The sequence below is a fragment of the Siphateles boraxobius genome, unplaced genomic scaffold (genome assembly GCF_051911475.1).
Source record: "Siphateles boraxobius isolate OS27281-9 unplaced genomic scaffold, OSU_SipBor_1 39, whole genome shotgun sequence".
NCBI lineage: Eukaryota > Metazoa > Chordata > Actinopteri > Cypriniformes > Leuciscidae > Siphateles > Siphateles boraxobius.
The window spans coordinates 3,075,342-3,092,958 of NW_027509019.1; the positions used below are offsets into that span (position 1 = coordinate 3,075,342).

The following is a 17,617-nucleotide window of genomic DNA, read 5'->3' on the forward strand; positions in this document are numbered from 1 at the left end:
AACTTGAGTCGCAAATTTAAGGACTTGGGACTTGCTTGACTAAATTGAGAAAATGACTTGACTTGAGATCCAATGACTCGAGACTTGACTTGAACTGTATGACTCGAGAATGACTTTATTCTAGCTAAAGTAATAAACTAATAACTAAAGTAATTATATTATTTTTATTTAAATCATCGCAACATCAATTGATGAACCAAATGAAAGCAACGGAACCACTGTCACCAGTCATCAGATTCTGCGCGATTGCTTGATGCTGCACAAGCACAGAAAAAAACATACAGAGCAGTGACCATGCTAAATGCAAAAACATCTCACAGCATCGTTTCTTTTTGGATATAAACAGTTCGAAATTGACCATATTCATAAAAGGAGATTTGCTGTATGTATAATAACTGGCAAGGAATATCGAAAACGACAATCACAACCTTTAACTTCATTCACCACCTCTAAAAGTAAGCTTTGGCTTGTTTAACCTGTTTGTTATAGTTAATTTGACTAATGTTAAATCTAGAGAGTATAGAGGTCATAACAGCATGCCTCTTTATACAAAATTATGTTTTCAAATGTAGCTTAACCCTCGATACCAGCTCACTTTTTTTCTTATCAGTGCAAAAGAGACTCAAAATACTCTGTTGATTTTGATCTTACATGTAAGTGTTATACATCATTCGATCCTGTTAAGTGTCTATTTCTTTTGTGTATACTAACAATAAAAACAAAGTGTTGTGCTTGGTTTGTGTGTACTGCGACTTGAGACTTGCTTGAGACTTGATGGTAGGGACTTGAGACTAACTTGTGACATGTGTGACTTGCTCCCACCTCTGGCAATAATATGTAAGAATAAACAGAATAGAAGTGAAGTGAGTTAAGCAAGTCATTCCACAAGCAGAGAACAGTCAAGGTAATGGTCTTTGAAAGTGATTTTGTGCCTGTTTGGGATGGCACCACAAGGTGCCGTTCACTTTCAGAACACCAGTTTCTGGAGGGCACTTAAGTCTGAAATAGTGAGTTTAAGTATAGGGGTGCAGAGCCAGTGGTTGTTCAGTAGGCAAATATCAGTGTCTTGAATTTGATGCGAGCTGCAATAGGCAACCAGTGCAAATAGCTGAAGAGAGGTGTGATGAGTGCTCTATTTGGCACATGAAAGACCACTCTCCCTGCTGCATTCTGGATCAGTTGCAGAGATTTAACAGTACATGCTGGAAGACCTGCTAAGAGAGCATTACAATAGTCTAGTCTGGAACAAGAGCTTGGACAAAAAGTTGTGTACCATGCTCAGATAGGAAGGGCCTGATCTTCAGTATGTTGTTTAAGACAAATCTGCAGGACTGGGCATTTCTACCAATGTGGTTTCTGAAGTATAACCAATCAATCACAACTTCAAGGTTTTTGGCTGTCCTGGATGGAGTTGTGGTTGACGAACTGAATGGAGAAGTTGTGACAAAGTGTTAGGTTGGCTGAAAACACAAGCAGTTCTGTCTTTACAAGGTTGAGTTGAAGGTGGTGGAACTTCATTTAGCAAGAAATGTCTGTCAAGCAGGCTGGGATGTGAGCAGCTTCAGTCGGATCAGTCGGATCAAGTGGTCCAAGTACTGAGCCCTGAGGCACTCCAGTACCTAGATGTTTAGACACTTAGACATTCCTCCAAGACACCCTGAAGGACCTACCTGAGATGTAACACTTGAACCATTGGAGTACGGTTCCTGAGATGCCCTTTGCCATGTGGATTGAAAGGAGGATCTGGTTGTTAACTGTGTCAAAAGCAGAAGACAGATCCAGCGAGACGAGTACTGATGATTTGGAAGCTGCTCTTGCCAGTCTCAGAGCTTCAACGACTGAGAGCAGGGCAGTCTCAGTTGAGTGGCCGCTTTTGAAATAAGACTTGGTACCCAAGAGGTTGTTCTGTTTGAGAAAGGTAGAGAATTTACTTGATCACAACTCGTTGAAGTGTCTTAGCAATAAATGGAAGAAGGGATACTGGTCTGTAGTTTTCTAAAAGTGCTGCATTTAGTTTTTTGGGGGGGTTCCCCCAAAATGAAACTATCTGAAACCAGCTTAAATGCTGTGAGAAAGGTACCAGTGATAAGAGAGGTGTTGACTATGTGAGTGAGTGCAGGTACAACTGGTAAAACTGAAGAAGCAATGGCTTGAAATAGAAGAGTGGGTATAGCAGGTGACTGGAAAGAATGAGTTTGGAAACGTCTGCCTCCGAGAGCAGAGAGAAGGGTGGGAGTGTGTGTGTGTATGTGTGTCGCACCCTGGTTGTAAGGATCCCAAAAAATCTGTGGAATTTAATACTGCGTAAACATGAGTTTGTTTGTATTTCATTTTGCTTGGAAAAAGCTGGCTGTCAACAATCTGGCATTATCAAAACATGAACTGTTGACGAAACGCATTCATGCCAACTAGACGAATACGAGTGATCAGCAGATACAGAGCTCTTCTATTCGCGATCAACCTCGTTTTATTGTAAGGTGAATTCAACAAGGCTTTCTGTTTCCTTTAAAGTGTAAATTGCAGGTTATATTTTTCACGAAGATAATGCAATGTGCTTATTTACATTTAGTCATTTAGCAGACACTTTTATCCAAAGCTACTTATTAAACATAAAGATAAGAACCGCCCACCATTGTTTTGTGTGCTTTTTTTATACCAAAATGCTGAATATAATATGAAAAGTTGGTACTTTTTACAGTGGTTTTCAGCACTCCCTCTCCCATCCACTAGGCTGGGCGTGACGTCATAAAAGGGACTCCAACCCTACAGTTACCGTTATTCTAACGGCAAGTAGGCTAGCAGTTATATTGGAGACCTAACTCAGCTAGCAAAAATGGTGTTGATGAATGAAATAACTCAATTGTAAACATACTCGTGTGTGCTGGCTTCAAGAGGACCGTGATCCTGCCTGAAATGAGAGTAAGCTATTCGCAAAACAAACGAGTTCAGGCAGCATGCGTCAAAACCAGGATGCTGCGTGAGGCACGTCAGTTTTGCCGGTCGTGGGTCGAGCTGCTCCACTAAACTCCAAAACGTGTTCACATCACGGCAGCACATAGCTGTTACTCTCCACTGCTGATTCCATTGGGTGGCATAGCCCACACAAACACCTGTCAAACACAGCGATAGGGACATCAATCTCTTTTTTTCTTTCTGACAATGAGCATTGCTAATGTTAATTAGTTGCGATTTAGCACACACAATATCGTGTTCTGTCTGCAGATGCCAGCGAAAGCGCCATTGTGCCTGTGCAGTGTGTGCATCTCTACAGCTCTGATTAGGACTACTAACACCATGTAAGTTAATAATGTCTTTAGTCGTTGTCTCTGCTTGCTATTCTACATGACGACACGATTTCCTCCCCTCTCTCACGCCTGACTGGTTCAAAATTGTCCATAGTCAAGCCACAAACAGAAGGAATCTAGCAGAGTATGGGTTGCTACTCCCTCTTATGACGTCATCACCCAGTTATGGTAAAAACATGCTACTTTTGAAGAAACCCCAATAGATGTTATTTTAACGCATTTTAAGTCAGATTTTTTTTTTACATATATACATATTGAGCACTTTAATTAACACATTAATTGGTTGTGGTGGTTAACCTGCAATTTACACTTTAACCCTCTGGGGTCCTATGTGTTTTTGGGGTCCTGGAGGTGTTCTGACATGCTCTAACATTTGTGCTTTTTTCAGTTATTTATAAACATGTTAATGGCAAAGGTGTAAATTCACTCTATATAGCACAAACAGGGCTACCATAACATGTTAGCAAGATGTATGTACATGTTTGTATTTTTGAGAGAATATTGTTTATGCATGGTTATTGAAAAAACTAAAACTTAAAGTCTCTGAAATAAGGCCACAAAACACATACTAAATATGTGTCCACAAGACTTTTGACTAATGGATGTTCTCGCCAAGGCTTTTTGCTTCAAAATGATCTGAAAATCATCCTTCCAAATCATTCACATAAAACAATACATTGATTTAAATTTAGTAAAACACTTTTTGTTTGGAAAGGCAATATGCGAAATGGGCGTGACTCATGTATAATGGTCTGATTCACACCTGTGAAGACAAAAGACCTGCTTAATGAGCCTGCATAATGAGCTTTTCACAGGTGTGTCACTGAGCCACAAGACAGAATACAAGGACACAAGAAAAGAAATGTGTATATATACTACAAAATTGGTTCACAGTTGGAAACATCTATAAAAAAATAGTATTTTTCCACTTGTATTTTTGCTTGCAAATTGTATAATATCCAAGGTGAACATTTCTAGTAATTGTGTAGTTAATTCTCATACTGTATTTTCAGAAAGTTTTGGATATGTATCCTCTCCCCAAATTTGTCACTAATAAAACACAATACAAATAATTTGAAGAGAAGGCTTATATTGACCTTTTAAGATTTTGTTTACATCTACCTTGTAAATATATTATTTGCTATTTTATTAAAAAGGTTCAATTACAGCAACAATTAAAATAACAATATTTCAAGTGTAATATTTCTTTGTAAAAACTAAAGTATACATTTTATCATACATATTTCAAAGTTAAGGATTCATTAGTTTGAATAAAGCCTACATTGGAACAAACACTATAATAGCATCCTAGTTGATGACTTTATTTTTGACAAAACAAACATAGCCTAATATATTTAACATTTGAGCAGAAATTGGTGAACAAAAGCTTATTCAATGTGGCAGTAGTCTATAGTTTACAGTAAACAGTTAATAATCTATCCAAAAACTAGTCAACGAAATGTTGTCTTTCATATTTCTTCTGTAACATAGGCATATCGTTTGTTGTTTTTATGATAGCCTATATTAGGGCATATAAATATTAATTTGCAGTTTAATACGTTGCAAATACAAAGACATTTTAACGTTATTTCAACATATTTCAGTCGATTTTCACTCATCTCAGTATAGCAATAGGGTTTGGTAAAAACTGTTCAGTTCATTCATTCACACACAGACGCGATTCATATTTAAACAGTCTTTTTGCGGTTTACATACACTTTGATATCGCAATTAGAACACTAATAAAAAAACTTACTTCTCAGATGGATATTTCATATTTCTTTGTAAAAACTAAAGTATACATTTTATCATACATATTTCAAAGTTAAGGATTCATTAGTTTGAATAAAGCCTACATTGGAACAAAGACTATAATAGCATCCTAGTTGATGACTTTATTTTTGACAAAACAAACATAGCCTAATATATAACATTTGAGCAGAAATTGGTGAACAAAAGCTTATTCAATGTGGCAGTAGTCTAGTTTACAGTAAACAGTTAATAATCTATCCAAAACTAGTCGTCGAAATGTTGTCTTTCATATTTCGTCTGTAACATAGGCATGTCGTTTTTTGTTTTTATGAGCCTATATTAGGGCATACATATTAATTGGCAGTTTAATACGCAGTTTAATACGTTGCTAATACAAAGACATTTTAACGTTATTTCAACATACAACATATTTCGATTTTCACTCATCTCAGTATAGCAATAGGGTTTGGTAAAAACTGTTCAGTTCATTCATTCACACACAGACGCGATTCATATTTAAACAGTCTTTTTGCGGTTTACATACACTATGATATCGCGATTAGAACAATAATAAAAAAAAACTTACTTATCAGATGGATCCGTTGCTCCTCGAAATGAAAAAAAAACAGTACATGTTCTGAGGTAAATGTCCCAGGATTATTCCTCACACAGCCTCGCAAGAAGAAATAGGCTACATTAATCTGATGATTACATTTGTTGTGTTATCGCGTTTATGAGGGACGTTGACACTTTGCATGTGTTGCTTCAGATCATTTGCGTTTGAATAGCGCGCGCTCTCCGTGGGCGTGTCACATTAGCAGAATAATGAGCTGAGAAAACGATAATGAGATCGGCTGACACCTCTCTCTTTTTTAATAGATTACATAAACAGAGAATATTTATTTTAGTTTTGAATTAGATATTTTAAAAGTAAAAACTTAAATGATAATAAAGATATATTGCTCGTGCTTGTGTGAATAGTATTCGCTGAGCTTTGTTTAAGTTTAGAGACGTGCACCAGAAAAAATTTTAACGGAGACAGAGAGGCAGAAAGCACACCCTGTTTATTTTCTTCATTTTACAAAAGCACACGGTTTTGATGTTAATGTGAGTGTACACAAAAAAAAGAAGACCCTCTATAGTTTATAATCATGTGTTGATTTTATTTATATGACCAAAAATGACGGAGTATTTTAAGTCTATGTTGCTGCTATGTGGAAAAAAAACAGCAAAACGCGCCGGCGCGTTTCTCGACCCCAGAGAGTTAAGCAACAAAGGCTAAATCATTTGTTACATTCGTTTTTTTTGTCATTGGTGACACGCAGCGACACACAGTAATTTTAATATATAAAATGTTTAAATATTAAACTGGTGGAAAGTGACTGGCTTAATGAAGGAGTCATCGAGTCATTTATTCATTCGGTAACTAAGAAAGTGGCTGTATTATGAATGGTTCATTAAATCATTGACTCTGCCGATTCGTTCAAAGCCGCATATTTGTTCACTAACGAATCACCACTGTGTGTTGTAGACGCACAACAGTTATGTTGTGGCTTGTGTTGCAACTATTATTCTGTTGCAAAATACAGCAAACAATATTGTCAATACTGTGTTTAAAATGTATGTCACTCAATATTATCTTTTTGTTTGTTTAAATGTAGCATAAAATAAATGTTATATTTCCAATCGTGTGGATATTCAAGAAAAAATGCAGTTTCTATATATTTTCAACATTGAAAAACAAGAACTCAAACAGGCTATGTTTCTATATTGAAGTGAGTTTGAGTCTTAAATCAATCTCTATGCACAGTTTGTGTCTGTATGTGCTAAACCCTCACTTTTACAAAGGTACATTGATTAGAATGGCAGTAATGTGTTGAGAATGGCAGTAATGTATTGTGTATTGCCAAAGCAGCAGACTCTGCACACAACTGACCACATGCACGCTGTGGATGCAGGCAGTTTTGACCACAAAAGATGAGGTCATTTGATTGGATGTCATGTTGACATTTTGCCTGATAAAAATACATGCTTGGTTTTAATGTTATTTTAATTAGAATTAAATGAATGGCAAACAAAAATAGCGTTTTGTTGTCTGTCAACCAAAGTAGCCCCAGGGAATCAATGGTCAATGGGTTATGTATGTAACCCAGTTCCCTAAGAAGGGAACGAGACGCTGTGTCACACTACAGTATTTGAGGCATGCCTTCCCATCTTCTTTCAGACAAATCAAAGTTGAAGATGTTTTATGCTGGTGCACCAGTGACCTGATATGACTGATATGAGCAATTGCATTGCTGTGGTTTTCACACATGCTTAGGCAGTGCCACACACTGGGGGCATTCCCATAGCGCCAGCAACTGATGCATACTTCAACGTAACCCAAAGACATTTTATTTGAGGCACTTATTAGGAAACTAGATATCCACAAGCAGAACTGAATACTTCACTTTGTTTTCAAAATCATGTCTAAAATGAATCATACTTAAACATACCTGGATAGACAGAAGTTATGGACTCAACTTCCGTATACCGTACATTTACATGAATTTCCAAGACTGTTTACATCAATTATTAATACTTTTTAAATTTAGGTTACTTTTTGTCTAAACCTTTTTTTTAGATAATAGTTTTATTTTTTAATGACTCCTCCTGTCCAAGTAAGCCAGGGGTGTCTAATCCTGCTCCTGGAGGTCCACCTTCCGGAAGAGTTTAGCTCCATACCTAATTATACACACTAGAACTAGCTAATCAACGGTATTCAGCATCACTAGAATCTTCCAGGTGTTTGAAACCAAATTATTAAGGAAAATAGCCCTCCAGGCGCAGGATTGGACACCTCTGAATTAGACCAGAAAAATCTGCAATGTGAACCAGAATGTATGCTGCAAATGTCTGGCTACTAGGGGTAACTTTATCATACTAGGGGCGTGACGTGGCACAAGATCTCGCGAAGACTAAAATGTGACAAGATTTCTTGTCGAGTGAAAAGCTGTCCCGCGATATCGCGTTACATTCACAGGACCAATGAATGCATACAATGCATACAGTCCAAAGATGGCACTGAGATGTTTGGCTGGCCGTCTGTCGCTCCACTTTGTCTTTGTTTTATATCTATTGTTATTTTACCTATGTTGCCAAGGCGTACTATCGTTTCTCACTTATGATCGCCAAACTCTGCTTGAGATTGGAGTCTTCTGCAATCAGTTTAAACCTGACCTGCTGAAAAGCTCACCTCCACCTCCATGCCTCGAGGAAATTCCGGCCTTACTGAGGCGCCCTCCTCTCTATCATGCTTCCAAGAGATGGTGCAGAAGACGTGGTAAACGCTGAGGTGTCCGGGTAAGGTTAAAGGCTATTCGGACGACTATTCGTGTGTTTGGTCGCTGGACTGAGCTGTATCTGTTGGGCGACGCTGTTCTGCACTCGGGGGTGTTCAGGAACCGATGGATTCAGCCGGTGTTCCCTGACGCTGGTGGCTTAGGCGTTGTCGGCCGCTCGGTGGACCCCGATCGGCTGGAGCTTTTATGTTCCTGACGGAAACCTGGCTCCGTGAAGGTGATCTTACTCCTTTATCGGAGCTTCTTCCCCCTGGATGCAATTATTTTAACTCCCCTCGTATTACTGGTAAAGGTGGAGGACTGGCATCCATTTTTAAATCTACTTTTTGCTGTCAACAATCTTCAACTGCAGGCTACTCCAGGTTTGAGCTGCAACTCTTTGAGGTAAAGCTTTCGGAAACTTTTCTCTGTGCGGTGGTCTATCGGCCACCAAAATTCAACAAAGACTTTGTTCGGGACTTTGCAGACTTTGTATCGGGTGTCACTCTTAAATATGACCAATTTTTTTATTGATGGCGATTTCAATATACATGTGTGGTGTGAGAACAGACCTCTGGTCAAAGACTTTATGAATGTAATTGACTCTTTTAACCTTATGCAGTCTGTTAGGGAACCTTAGGGAGTAACCTTAGGGAGCCCACGCATGAAAAGGGTCATATTTTGGATCTTGTGCTGTCATATGGGCTGGACATACGGATAACTGAGATCGGCCACACACTTTTATCTGACCATTAACCTGTTTTATTTTCCATCTCTGTGCCTGCTCCCTCTCTAAGCGCAGCTCCTCTGCACCGTCTTCGTGTTTTTAATTCTGGAACTCCACAGTTTTTTTGTGCTATTTTTAAATATTCTTTTTTATATTATTTGGATGATCTTAATGACCGCAGTGTGGATGAATGCATAGCAATGTTTGATTCTTTCTGTACTAAGATTTCGATTCGATTGCACCCATGACTTTAAAGCGCATAAAGCCACAGAAGGAGCCCTGGCTGAATGAGTCCACTCGTACGCTCAGGCGCACATGTAGACAGGCGGAGAGAAAATGAAAAAAGGGCAATCTTCAAATTTCTAGGAAACTCCTTCAGGACAGTCTTATTAATTATCAGCAGGCTGTAAAAACTGCAAAAACTGATTATTTCTCCTCACTGGTGTCAAAAAATGCTCATAAGCCTCAGGTTCTTTTTAATGTATTTGATTCACTGGTGAACTCTGGTGATGCTGTCTGTATAGAGCCTTCTTCTAGTTTGTGTGAGGCTTTTCTGCAGTTTTTTACAGATAAGATCTCTGCTATTAGAATCCCACTATCTCGGTCTGCTCAGGTCCCCTCAGCTCCTATAGCAAGCACAGCTGTCTTTGACGTTCACCCCCACTGAACTGAATGAGATAGTTGCACATTTACGCCCTGCTAACTGTCAAACGGATAGTATTCCATCATGTCTGTTTAAGGAGGTCTTCTGTTCAGTGGAGTCTTTTATTTTGAAATGTATTAATTTGTGTCTTAGTTCTGGCTGCGTTCCATCTTCTTTTAAACATGCCATAGTTCAGCCTCTTCTGAAGAAGAAGAACTTAGACCCTATGGTTTTTTCTAATTTTAGACCCATTTCTTAGCTCCCTTTTATTTCAAAGGTTTTTGAAAGAGTTGTGTTGATTCAGGTCCAAGATTTTTTAAAAACAGCTGATGTTTCAGTCAGGTTTTAGGTCCCGTCACAGTATGGAGACTGCTCTATTAAAACTTTTTAATGATCTGTTCTTACACCTTGATACTGGCAACTGTTCCATTTTAATTCTGCTTGATTTGACTGCAGCCTTCAACACAGTTGATCATAAAATTCTTCTGTGGCGCTTAGAGCACTGTGTTGGCTTAAAAGGCACTGTCCTAAAGTGGTTTGAGTCGTATTTAACAGACAGATAAATTTCAGTACAAATGGGACAGTTTTCATCCTCAGTGGCCCCTCTGACCTGTGGGGTACCGCAGGGGTCAGTTTTGGGTCTACCAAATGCTACCATTGGGATTAATTTTCAGGAAGCATGACATCTCCTTCCACTGCTTCGCTGATGATGTGCAGGTGTATCTACCACTAAAGGTTCCAGCTAAAGAATCTTTGCAGGCCGTGATAAACTGCATGAGCAATATTAAGATATGGATGGACCTAAACTTTTTAAAACTTAATGAGAATAAAACGGAGGTTGTCTTGTTTGGTCGCCCAGAGTTGGTTCAGGTTCTTACCAGTGTCCTTGGCCAACTAGCACCTCACTTAAGATCCCATGCCAGGAATCTTGGAGTGATTGTTGATAGTGCTTTTAAACTGGATAAGCAGGTCAATGCTGTGGTTAAGGCTAGCTTTTTTCAGCTTAGACTGGTAGCTAAAGTCAAACCGTATCTGAGACAGGCTGACCTAGAAAAAGTCATTCATGTTTTTATTACCTCTCGCCTGGATTACTGTAAGTCCTTGTATACGGGCATTGTGAAGTCTGAGCTCTATCGTCTGCAGCTTCTACAGAATGCAGCAGCTCGTCTTTTAAGTGTCAGGAAGAAGCGGGAGCACATTACTCCAGTGCTCTCATTGCTTCACTGGCTTCCAGTAAAGTATCGGATTGATTTTAAGGTTATTCTATTTGTTTTTAAATGTATCAATGGGTTAGCCCCAGAGTACCTTACAGACCTTGTCACGTTGCATAGGCCCTCCAGAGACCTTCGTTCAGCCGGTCTTATGGTCCTAGAGGTTCCTAGATCGAAACGGAGATCCAGTGGTGATCAAGCTTTTTCAGTGGCAGCTCCCACTCTCTGGAACTCACTGCCTGTAGCTGTGCGGACTGCTAGTAGCTTCTCCACTTTTAAATCATTGCTGAAGACTCATTTGTTTGAAGTAGCTTTTGGCACAGGGGAGCTGCCTTGATGAATGTTATATTCTATGTGTACCTTTATTTTTAGAATTTGTTATTTTATTGTGTTTTTATTGTATCAGTCTGTGACTAATATCTTTGTGTTTTTACTGTGAAGTACTTTGGTAGGCCTTGGCCTTGGAAATGTGCTATATAAATAAATGTGACATTGACATTCACATTCCATTATGGTGTCCACCGCTGTACCGCCTCCACTGTCGTTTTGCTGTTTTTATAGAAATAAAAATCATTATACTATTGTACTATTGTAAACGGCTGCTCTGCTCATCCAGCACGAGTTGGCACAATTCCCTAAATGCGTGACGATGACGGAGGATTCGTTGCGCAAGAGAGCGTAAACATCTGATAAATGTCTTATCTTGTAGAATGCGTGCTCAGCACAGCTGCTTCCTATACACAGACTATGTGCGATCATGAATTTGAAAGTGAAAGGAAAATGCAATCTTCCTTGCACTTAATAAGACTAAGAAAAAACGATAACACTTAACAATAAGGTTCATTAGTTAACATTAGTTAATGTATTTACTATGATGAATTAACAGTGAGCAATACATTTGTAACAGTATTTATTAATCTTTGTCAATGTTAGTTAATAAAATACAGCAGTTCATTGTTTGTTCATGTTAGTTCAAAGTGCATTAACTAATGTTAACTAGGGCTGGGTATCGATACAGATGTTCAAATTCAATTCGATTTCGATTTGCAAGATCTCAATTCAATCTGATTTCGATTTTCGATTCGATTTCGATTACCGATTCGATTTTTACATCATCATACACATGTGCCGGTATTCGGTAATGCGATAAATCGCGGTAAAGAATATGCACGATATTGTTATCGTGGGCACTTCAAAATACCGTGAAAAATAATAGATCCGAATTTAGATTTTTAGAACACGCATTAACTTATTTTCCATCAACCGCTTAAAAAAACACGTGCACACTCTGATGCAAACAATTGTCACATGTATAAGCACTGTATGCTGCGCAGTGTGCACTCTAGTCTAATGTAAACAATCCTCACACGTATAAGCACTGTATGCTGCGCAGTGTGCACTCTAGTCTAATGTAAACAATCCTCACACGTATAAGCACTGTATGCTGCGCAGTGGGCACTCTAGTCTAATGTAAACAATCCTCACACGTATAAGCACTGTATGCTGCAAAGTGGGCACTCTAGTCTAATGTAAACAATCCTCACACGTATAAGCACTGTATGCTGCGCAGTGTGCACTCTAGTCTAATGTAAACAATCCTCACACGTATAAGCACTGTATGCTGCGCAGTGGGCACTCTAGTCTAATGTAAACAATCCTCACACGTATAAGCACTGTATGCTGCGCAGTGGGCACTCTGGTCTAATGTAAACAATCCTCACACGTATAAGCACTGTATGCTGCACAGTGTGTACTCTAGTCTAATGTAAACCATCCTCACACGTATAAGCACTGTATGCTGCGCAGTGTGCACTCTAGTCTAATGTAAACAATCCTCACACGTATAAGCACTGTATGCTGCGCAGTGTGCACTCTAGTCTAATGTAAACAATCCTCACACGTATAATCACTGTATGCTGCGCAGTGTGCACTCTAGTCTAATGCAAACAATCATCACATGTATAAGCACTGTATGCTGCGCAGTGCGCACTCTAGTCTAATGTAAACAATCCTCACACGTATAAGCACTGTATGCTGCGCAGTGTGCACTCTAGTCTAATGTAAACAATCCTCACACGTATAAGCACTGTATGCTGCGCAGTGTGCACTCTAGTCTAATGTAAACAATCCTCAAACGTATAAGCACTTAATGCTGCGCAGTTTGCACTCTAGTCTAATGTAAACAATCCTCACAAGTATAAGCACTGTATGCTGCTCAGTGTACTCTAGTCTAATGTAAACAATCCTCACATGTATACGCACTGTATGCTGCGCAGTGCACTCTAGTCTAATGCAAACAATCCTCACATGTATAAGCACTGTATGCTGCGCAGTGTGCACTCTAGTCTAATGTAAACAATCCTCACACGTATAAGCACTGTATGCTGCGCAGTGTGCATTCTAGTCTAATGTAAACAATCCTCACACGTATAAGCACTGTATGCTGCGCAGTGCACTCTAGTCTAATGTAAACAATCCTCACATGTATAAGCACTGTATGCTGCGCAGTGTACACTCTAGTCAAATGTAAACAATCCTCACATGTATAAGCACTGTATGCTGCGCAGTGTGCACTCTAGTCTAATGTAAACAATCCTCACACGTATAAGCACTGTATAATGCTCAGTGCACTCTAGTCTAATGTAAACAATCCTCACATGTATAAGCACTGTATGCTGCGCAGTGCACTCTAGTCTAATGTAAACAATCCTCACATGTATAAGCACTGTATGCTGCGCAGTGTGCACTCTAGTCAAATGTAAACAATCCTCACACGTATAAGCACTGTATAATGCTCAGTGCACTCTAGTCTAATGTAAACAATCCTCACATGTATAAGCCCTGTATGCTGCGCAGTGCACTCTAGTCTAATGTAAACAATCCTCACACGTATAAGCACTGTATGATGCGTAGTGTGCACTCTAGTCTAATGTAAACAATCCTCACACGTATAAGCACTGTATGCTGCACAGTGCGCACTCTAGTCTAATGTAAACAATCCTCACATGTATAAGTACTGTATGCTGCGCAGTGCGCACTCTAGTCTAATGTAAACAATCCTCACATGTATAAGCACTGTATGCTGCGCAGTGTGCACTCTAGTCTAATGTAAACAATCCTCACATGTATAAGCACTGTATGCTGCGCAGTGCACTCTAGTCTAATGTAAACAATCCTCACATGTATAAGCACTGTATGCTGTGCAGTGTGCACTCTAGTCTAATGTAAACAATCCTCACATCTATAATCACTGTATGCTGCGCAGTGTGCACTCTAGTCAAATGTAAACAATCCTCACATGTATAAGCACTGTATGCTGCGCAGTGCACTCTAGTCTAATGTAAACAATCCTCAAAGGTATAAGCACTGTATGCTGCGCAGTGTGCACTCTAGTCTAATGTAAACAATCCTCACATGTATAAGCACTGTATGCTGCGCAGTGTGTACTCTAGTCTAATGTAAACAATCCTCACATGTATAATCACTGTATGCTGCGCAGTGTGCACTCTAGTCAAATGTAAACAATCCTCACATGTATAAGCACTGTATGCTGCGCAGTGTGCACTCTAGTCAAATGTAAACAATCCTCACATGTATAAGCACTGTATGCTGCGCAGTGTGCACTCTAGTCTAATGTAAACAATCCTCACATGTATAAGCACTGTATGCTGCGCAGTGTGCACTCTAGTCAAATGTAAACAATCCTCACATGTATAAGCACTGTATGCTGCGCAGTGTGCACTCTAGTCTAATGTAAACAATCCTCACACGTATAAGCACTGTATGCTGCGCAGTGCACTCTAGTCTAATAATGTAAACAATCCTCACATGTATAAGCACTGTATGCTGCGCAGTGTGCACTCTAGTCAAATGTAAACAATCCTCACATGTATAAGCACTGTATGCTGCGCAGTGTGCACTCTAGTCTAATGTAAACAATCCTCACATGTATAAGCACTGTATGCTGCGCAGTGCACTCTAGTCTAATGTAAACAATCCTCACATGTATAAGTACTGTATGCTGCGCGGTGCGCACTCTAGTCTAATGTAAACAATCCTCACATGTATAAGTACTGTATGCTGCGCGGTGCGCACTCTAGTCTAATGTAAACAATCCTCACACGTATAAGCACTGTATGCTGCGCAGTGCACTCTAGTCTAATAATGTAAACAATCCTCACATGTATAAGCACTGTATGCTGCGCAGTGGGCACTCTGGTCTAATGTAAACAATCCTCACACGTATAAGCACTGTATGCTGTGCAGTGTGCACTCTAGTCTAATGTAAACAATCCTCACATGTATAAGCACTGTATGCTGCGCAGTGTGCACTCTAGTCAAATGTAAACAATCCTCACATGTATAAGCACTGTATGCTGCGCAGTGTGCACTCTAGTCTAATGTAAACAATCCTCACACGTATAAGCACTGTATGCTGCGCAGTGCACTCTAGTCTAATAATGTAAACAATCCTCACATGTATAAGCACTGTATGCTGCGCAGTGTGCACTCTAGTCAAATGTAAACAATCCTCACATGTATAAGCACTGTATGCTGCGCAGTGTGCACTCTAGTCTAATGTAAACAATCCTCACATGTATAAGCACTGTATGCTGCGCAGTGCACTCTAGTCTAATGTAAACAATCCTCACATGTATAAGTACTGTATGCTGCGCGGTGCGCACTCTAGTCTAATGTAAACAATCCTCACATGTATAAGTACTGTATGCTGCGCGGTGCGCACTCTAGTCTAATGTAAACAATCCTCACATGTATAAGCACTGTATGCTGCGCGGTGCGCACTCTAGTCTAATGTAAACAATCCTCACATGTATAAGCACTGTATGCTGCGCAGTGCACTCTAGTCTAATGTAAACAATCCTCACATGTATAAGTACTGTATGCTGCGCGGTGCGCACTCTAGTCTAATGTAAACAATCCTCACATGTATAAGTACTGTATGCTGCGCGGTGCGCACTCTAGTCTAATGTAAACAATCCTCACATGTATAAGCACTGTATGCTGCGCAGTGCACTCTAGTCTAATGTAAACAATCCTCACATGTATAAGCACTGTATGCTGCGCAGTGCACTCTAGTCTAATGTAAACAATCCTCACATGTATAAGCACTGTATGCTGCGCAGTGTGCACTCTAGTCTAATGTAAACAATCCTCACACATATAAGCACTGTATGCTGCGCAGTGTGCACTCTAGTCTAATGTAAACAATCCTCACATGTATAAGCACTGTATGCTGCGCAGTGTGTACTCTAGTCTAATGTAAACAATCCTCACACGTATAAGCACTGTATGCTGCGCAGTGCACTCTAGTCTAATGTAAACAATCCTCACATGTATAATCACTGTATGCTGCGCAGTGCACTCTAGTCTAATGTAAACAATCCTCACATGTATAAGCACTGTATGCTGCGCAGTGTGCACTCTAGTCTAATGTAAACAATCCTCACACGTATAAGCACTGTATGCTGCGCAGTGTGCACTCTAGTCTAATGTAAACAATCCTCACATGTATAAGCACTGTATGCTGCGCAGTGCACTCTAGTCTAATGTAAACAATCCTCACATGTATAAGCACTGTATGCTGCGCGGTGCGCACTCTAGTCTAATGTAAACAATCCTCACATGTATAATCACTGTATGCTGCGCAGTGTGCACTCTAGTCTAATGTAAACAATCCTCACACGTATAAGCACTGTATGCTGCGCAGTGTGCACTCTAGTCTAAAGTAAACAATCCACACACGTATAAGCACTGTATGCTGCGCAGTGTGCACTCTAGTCTAATGTAAACAATCCTCACATGTATAAGCACTGTATGCTGCGCAGTGTGCACTCTAGTCTAATGTAAACAATCCTCACATGTATAAGCACTGTATGCTGCGCAGTGTGCACTCTAGTCTAATGTAAACAATCCTCACATGTATAAGCACTGTATGCTGCGCAGTGCACTCTAGTCTAATGTAAACAATCCTCACATGTATAAGCACTGTATGCTGCGCGGTGCGCACTCTAGTCTAATGTAAACAATCCTCACATGTATAAGCACTGTATGCTGCGCAGTGTGCACTCTAGTCTAATGTAAACAATCCTCACACGTATAAGCACTGTATGCTGCGCAGTGTGCACTCTAGTCTAAAGTAAACAATCCACACACGTATAAGCACTGTATGCTGCGCAGTGTGCACTCTAGTCTAATGTAAACAATCCTCACATGTATAAGCACTGTATGCTGCGCAGTGTGCACTCTAGTCAAATGTAAACAATCCTCACATGTATAAGCACTGTATGCTGCGCAGTGTGCACTCTGGTCTAATGTAAACAATCCTCACATGTATAAGCACTGTATGCTGCACAGTGTGCACTCTAGTCTAATGTAAACAATCCTCACATGTATAAGCACTGTATGCTGCGCAGTGTGCACTCTAGTCTAATAATGTAAACAATCCTCACATGTATAAGCACTGTATGCTGCGCAGTGTACTCTAGTCTAATGTAAACAATCCTCACATGTATAAGCACTGTATGCTGCGCAGTGTGTACTCTAGTCTACTGTAAACAGTCCTCACATGGAGAAGCAGCATGGCGGAAGGAGGAACGCTGCCGGTAATTTTTCCCCCTTCTAAAAGCAGGGCTGCCAAA

General features: G+C 39.8%; 1 protein-coding gene across 1 annotated transcript in view; it reads right to left on the bottom strand.

The window, feature by feature from the left end:
- igsf10 (immunoglobulin superfamily, member 10) overlaps positions 1-17,617 on the bottom strand; it is a 45,594-nt gene that overhangs the window by 15,389 nt on the left and 12,588 nt on the right. The gene's annotated exons all lie outside the window — the stretch shown is intronic.